Source organism: Delphinapterus leucas, chromosome 1 (assembly GCF_059928025.1).
Source record: "Delphinapterus leucas isolate spDelLeu-1000000601 "Yukka" chromosome 1, BTC_Dleu_Yukka2, whole genome shotgun sequence".
Lineage (NCBI taxonomy): Eukaryota > Metazoa > Chordata > Mammalia > Artiodactyla > Monodontidae > Delphinapterus > Delphinapterus leucas.
Genome location: NC_143129.1, coordinates 51240575 through 51246357, shown reverse-complemented (window position 1 = coordinate 51246357; position 5783 = coordinate 51240575). Strand labels below are relative to the sequence as shown.

The following is a 5783-nucleotide window of genomic DNA, read 5'->3' as shown; positions in this document are numbered from 1 at the left end:
TTATCAAGTGATAATACATGGGAATTTATTTGCTATTAATACGTCCTGGGGCAGTTCTTTTCCATTTGCTTTAATTTTTTAAACCTCTCGCAAATATAACATATATAGAGAAAAGTGTATAAAATATAAATATGCCTGTTATCAAATCATACAATGAACACCTGTGTAACATCACCGAAGTCAAGAAATAAAACGTTGTCAATATCCCCCAGAGACATCCCATGTAACCCATTCCAATTCCTACCCCCTTTCTCCACCCCAAAGATCAACTCTCTCCTAATTTTTGTGGTAGTTGCTTCCTTATATTTCCTTACAGTTCTACAGTGCTAAAACGGTATTATTTCTAAGTATACCAACTATAGTTGAGCTTTGCCCATTTCTGGCTCTTTTATATAAAAGCCATACAAAAATGTGTTTTTGTAAGTTTGGTTTCTTTTGTTCAACATTTAGTTGTAAAATTCATTCATACTGTTATATGTGGTATTCGCTGCTAGATGAATTCTATTGCGTGAGTATGCCCAAACTGAGTATCTAGTCTGCTTTTGATGAATATTTGGGTAGTTTCTTATTGTTGAGTATTATGAGTAGAGCTGATATGAATGTTCTCATCTGTCTCCCAAGGTGCATTTCTTTAGATATGCACAGAGGAGTTGAATTGTTGGGCTTCGTTTTTTTTGGAAATAGAAGTTCTCTTCAGTGATGTGACAGAACCGGGTAGAGCTCACTCAGCACGACCCACAGAGTCACCTCCCAAATGGATTTTGTCTCAGAGCAGAAGAGTCAAAGTGAGGCTGACCCACATGTGGGTGGGGTTGCAGTTGTCTGGCTCATTTAGTTGTTGAGAAAAGCAGCTGATCAGAAAGGGAGGGAGGGGGGTTAGTTAGATGCTAGTGAAGGAATCCCTCTATCTCTCGGGCATGTTGGGGATTGAAGGAGAGGCTCAGGATTGGCTCTATTTGGAGACCTCTTAGTTGTTTACCCAGGACTAAGTAAGCCTCGGTGGCATATTAGAATCAGAAATTTGGGCAGGTGGTCCTGGAAAACTTCTCTCAGAAGGTGACATTTGAAGAGAAACCTTAATCATTTTGGGGAAGAACATTCCAGTGAGAGAAGAGCATTTACAAGGCCCTGAAGTGAGGACACTGTTGGAGATGTTAAGGAAACACAAGATGGCCCGTGAGGCTGGAGCACAGTGGGCAGGAGGGAAGAGGGGCAAGGCTGGAGCAAGATGGGGGAGGTAGACCAGAGGCAGGGCTTGTAGGACTGTGGCCCGCAGAAGGGAGTTAGTGGACCTCAGTGTGAGGGAAGGAGTATTAAGTTGGGCAGTGAACCAATCTGATTCATCTTTCAAAGAGATTACTCTGGCTGGATTGCAGCGTTGGCAGGAGTGGCAGCTGGGAAACCCGTGGGAGGCTATTTCTCAGGGAGAGATGAAAGAGGCTTGAACTAGAGGGTGGTGGTGAAGGGATGGGTTAGAGCTGGAAAAACTGAAGGCAGAAAAGTTGACTGTGTTTCTGTGGCTTGAACAATCAAGTGGAAGACAGTATCATGAACTGAGACAGGGAGGGCAAGGCTAGGAATCATTTGGGGCAAGGGGAAGAGGAGGCAGTTGTAGCAAAAAACAGTTCTGTATTGACCATGTCAAGTTTGAGAGGCCTGTTAGGTATTTCAAGGAAGCATTCAGATACATGAATTTGGAGCTGAGACAAGTGTTCCTTACAAACTGTGAGCAAATCTTTATACCTTTGGGCCCTATCACATGGCCTGGTACATGGTAGGCACTCAATACATGTTCAGTGAATGAATTTATTTAAAAAATATACATGGAACCCTTACCCTGGGCCAGGCACTGTTCTAGGAGCTGAGAATATAGCAGTGAACAAAAATTCCTATCTCCCTAGACCTTAAAATGAATAAATGCGTGCATGCATGCACACACGAATAAATAAATGAATGAGTAAATGAATGAAATGTGTATCCAGGTAATAAAGTGTTTCTTATTTGATTTTTTCTCTCTGTCTTAAAAACATCTTTGAAAATATCAATTAAGAATGGAACTCTCCAGCAGGATTAATTATAAGCATCATGTCTAGAGAGACTTACTGATAATAACCTGTTTTGCTTTCTCTTTCTCTCTTTAACTTGGTTTTCTCTACCTTTATGTGCCTGAGACCTGTGTATCGGTCGGTGTTACAGTAATTGTGGTAGATGGGTGTTATTTACAGTTGCTTCGGAGTCGATTTCTAATTTTCCCTTGAAAAATGTTATTCACAGGCACCCTGTTTTTGCTTGCAGGTGTGAAATGGCTCTGTGACCCACGAAGCAGAAGCAAAACGTCACTTCCGAGGTTTGTGATAAAATTTCTTGTTAGATTCTTCAGGTAGAGCGAGAGGCCTTTCTCACGGCTGAGACACCCTGTACTGCCGAGGCAGAGAAGCTGAAGGGAAAACTCGGGTGCTTTCGTGGGGAGTGCCTGTGGTCTTACCACTGTGCTATATAGAGTTCCAAGAAGTCTGGTGTTAGTTAACATTTTGTAAATGGATTTAGCATCTTCTGAGCTTTCAGGGAGTTTGTAACTTCGAACAACCTGCAGTGATTCTTTTTGCCCAGTGAGGTATTCATTAAATAATACAAATAATTAATTCCCATAAAACATCTTTATATATTTGGATTCTTATATATTAAATATCATGTTAATTCCCAGAACAGATTATTCAGTTTTCTACGCTAAGCCCTCCTCGACATGATGTTAAAAACTGTTTGTTTGTTTTGGACCCTGGTTTTCATTGATAACAAAGGAATATAAGTAGCAGGTGAGGTTTTGCCTCATCAACGAAGTGGATATTTCTTAGAAGGTTCATTTTCAATCAGGATTTCCCTTTCTGATTGCCTTAATCAAGGAAAAGATAGCCTCTCTAAATGAAATACCCCAATCTCACCAGAATTAGAAAAGGCAAATACCTAAAATTAAATTTCCAAAGGCCTGATCTTAAAGAGTGTTGAAACATTTACATATTAAGGGATGTGTTCCTTCTTCTATATTATGTGCTTGCAAGAGAATTGATAGTTGCTGATTTGGGAGAGCTTGAAAAGAGCACTCATGAATGTATGTTTTATGATTTAATATATGCTCTCCGCTTTTCTTTCTTCCTGTCCAGTGTATTCCCTTTTGAATCTTGGGACTCCCCATACCAAGTCTTCTCCAGGTTAAGATTAGGAAGCTGGTTCAGAGGCATCAGCGTCTACAGAGAGAACTCTGCTGGTGCAGCGAGCATCCTTCCCTTCTTCCAGTACACCACACAGTGGACAAGAAAAGATGAGCTTTCAAACGTGGGTAGGTTATGAAGCGCATGTAGTCCATGCTAAAGATTTTGATTCACTTCCTGTAGGTGATGGCAAATAGTTGGAGGATTTTAGTGGAGGAAGAAGAGAATCAGGTTCGTCTTTTAGAATGTGACTGGCGGCGGTGGGGAATATGATGGTGAATGGCATGAATCTGGGAGCAGGAAACCCGTTAGGAAGCCACGGCAGGGGATGGCTATTTTCCACTCCCGCCCCAGCTTTGTGTTGAGTGTTCTCTGGACATAGGCCTAAGCCTAAGCCTCTGGTTCTAGCCACTAGTTTGGAGGGCAAAGAAGTTGCAACCGTTGGCAGAAATAAAGATTATTCATCTGCCCTCTTTCCTGCAGCCCTGGTCCCGTTTCCCCTCATGGATAGTACGAAGAAAATCTTCACTGGTGTTGCCTTTCTCTGTATCCTTTCTAGGATTGGTTATCTTCCACCATTACAAAGTTTAGTGCCTTAAAAAAAAATCAGCAGAATTGGAAAATCTCACTTTGGGAGACGGCCTGGTCCTTCACAACTTGTTCCTCCAAGCAAACTTGATTTGTTTGTTAAAATAGGCATGAAGAAACTCTTCTGTGAAGCTTCCTTTTCAATCTGACGTGTACTAAAAGCTGTATGTTTCAAGAACTTGACTGTGATCCTCCAACAGGTGAAACTCCCCAATCCCCGCCCCCCCCCCCACCTTGCACTGGCTCTTGGTGCCATCACAGCTTCCTGGGGAGGGCTTTGAGGGGCATGGCCTGATACGTGAGGTGTTGAGTCTTCCCTGGGGTCAGCTGGCTCTTTTCTTGGGTTGAAAAAGAAATGAAATTCTTGGTGTATGTATTTCTTAAGCATATGCATTTCTTAAGCATGTCTCTATCACTGGGGATTTGTCTTCCTATTTTAGGACTGAGTCTCATTTCAGTGTAAGTGTGAGGCAGGAGAAAATATTTCAAGCCAGATTTCCTCCCTAATTGTTGCTTCAAGTAAAAGGAAAATTGGGCTGGGTGTCTAGAGAGCTAAGTTTTAAATGTACTCCATTACTAATTTAAATAAAAATGAAATAACAGTTTGTAGTACATAATTTTTTCTGCTAATTCTTGCAGCTGACTTCATTTATTTGATTTCTCCTTTGATTTTAATATAGAGATGTATCTCAGAAAATCTTCCCATCAGCCTATCCATATCCGTCTACTTTTCTTTCCACACGATGTCTCTAGCTTGAATGTCCTCAAGCTTTCGTTGACTAATTGAAAGAAAATGGCTTGAGATCTCATCTCATCCACTGAAAAGAACTCCAGAACTGTTCCACATCTCTGAGAGGATGGAAGGTGGGTATATTAGTGAGTCTACCTTACAGCCAATAGTCTACATAAACTATGTAATAGAGAATGCTCCCGAATTTGGATCCACATTGCCTTGGATTGAATCCCAATTCTGCTGCTTCCTCTGTGACTTTGGTCAAGTTACTTAACTTCTCTGTTCCTCAGTTTCCTCACCTTAAAAATAAAACAGTTATTCTCTCCACCTCATGGGCTTGTTTTGAGGGTTAAATGAGTCAATAACTTATAGGGTTGTTAGGAAGACTGAGTAAATTAATATATATAAAATACTTAGCACGGTGCCTGACCCATAGTGAGCATTATACAGCTGTTTATTATTCTTTCATGGCTCATTTTTCCTTTGCTCACTGGCTGCTACCCACAACCGTCTGGCCAGCTATTGCTGCCATGCCCTTTTGCACACAGTTTTGCCTCATGCCAGGCACCAGCCTTCTTCCTTCATTCTTCTGAAGGCATTGCACGAATAAGGCTGCTGTGAGTAATAATAAAACTTAATAGCTAACACTTACTGAGTGCTCACCTATGCCAGCACTCTTATTAGAACTTAACATCTCCTAGCTCATTTAATTCTCATACCAACTCTGTGAGATAAATGTGATCATTTTCCTCAATTTACAGATGAGGAAATTGAGGCACTAATCAGTTAAATAACTTGTCCAAGGTTACACAGTTGGTAAAGAGTGAAGCTAGATTTTCGAACATCATTTACTTACCATTCTCCTGGCCCTTGTATATATAGGGAAGTATCTGGTTTTTTCTTCTTCTTCTTGTGAATCATATCCTTAGAGTGTACTCCTTTGGCAGGTCAAATTCCTCATCAATAATAAATGGGGGGGGGTGGGTTGCAGGAAGAGAGGGAGGGAGTCTCAGTATGCAATGGTGAGCCTAAGGAAATATCTGGAGTATACTGAGAAACAAGTGCGTGCTGCCGTTGTATGAAGCCCTCGACATCATTTTCTTAGGGAATTCTCATGGCCACACTCACTTTCTATTATGGTCATTTACATAGTTTTAGGAAGGCAGGGACTTGCCTTCAGGTTACACATTGCTCATGAGTTGTTAAGACAAATTTGAACCCAGGTCTATCTGGCCCCAGAACATCACAGAGCATCT

General features: G+C 41.3%; 1 long non-coding RNA gene across 1 annotated transcript; it reads left to right on the top strand.

Moving 5' to 3' along the window:
• Positions 1 to 515: 515 nt before the first annotated feature.
• Positions 516 to 5501, top strand: LOC149750502 (uncharacterized). The gene is made up of 4 exons (XR_016392899.1): positions 516 to 2347; positions 3159 to 3334; positions 3766 to 3994; positions 4475 to 5501. It is a non-coding gene; the product is annotated as an uncharacterized LOC149750502 (long non-coding RNA).
• The last annotated feature ends 282 nt before the right edge of the window (positions 5502 to 5783 follow it).